The following is an 848-nucleotide window of genomic DNA, read 5'->3' as shown; positions in this document are numbered from 1 at the left end:
TAAGAGATGGAAGCAACCTAAGTGTACCTCAACTGATGAGTGGTTAACAAAAATGTGGTATATTTACACAATGGAGCTCTATTCAGCAATAAAGAAAGATGAAATAATGAAATTTGCAGGTAAATGGATGGATCTAGAAACTGTTATATTTAGTGATGTAACACAGACTCAGAAAAAGAAATGACAAATGTTCTCCATCATATGTGGCTCCTAGCACCAAATCCTTTTAAATTCCAGGTCCTTTTAATAAGATGATGCTATAAAGCAGTTCCTTCTGCATGAAATAACTACCATCATCACAACTTCTGCTGAGCCTGATCGCTAAACATAGTCACCATTGGGTTTGTTGATGGTTATGCTCATTCATTAAAGGAGGGCCAAGCAGGATCACTGGATCCTCACCTGAGTATCCAGCCACTCTTCCCAGCCATCTAGTCCAGCCTTGGAAGACAAAAGAATAATGAGGAGGAACTCAATAGAGGGATGCTTTTGGAAGCTCTTGTCAAGAAACTCCAATGGACTCTCATATGAACATTTGAAAATTGCCCTGTTCTGACTTTTTTCTAGCTCCCTGTCTAGAACTTGTAATGCCAATTACTCTTGCCTTTACTTCTCCTTCACATCTCCTATTCACAATTCAAGGACTTTCTTTTCCCCCTACAGATAAGAGTTATGCAATTTGGGAGTCTTTTAGACAGACCTACTGAAGGGATCCCCAATTGCCTCACTCTGCGTCCCTGTTCAGCATGGAAGAAGCCAGAGCTGTCTGTATCCTGATTCCCTACTGGCAATTTGGGTAACCTCTTCAGAGGATGGGGTGATAAGAATAGGAGGTAGGAATTAGCTAG

The sequence above is a fragment of the Nannospalax galili genome, unplaced genomic scaffold (genome assembly GCF_000622305.1).
Source record: "Nannospalax galili isolate Female #2095 unplaced genomic scaffold, S.galili_v1.0 scaffold398, whole genome shotgun sequence".
NCBI lineage: Eukaryota > Metazoa > Chordata > Mammalia > Rodentia > Spalacidae > Nannospalax > Nannospalax galili.
The sequence above is the reverse complement of the archived record's forward strand: the minus strand, read 5'-3'. Positions refer to the sequence as shown.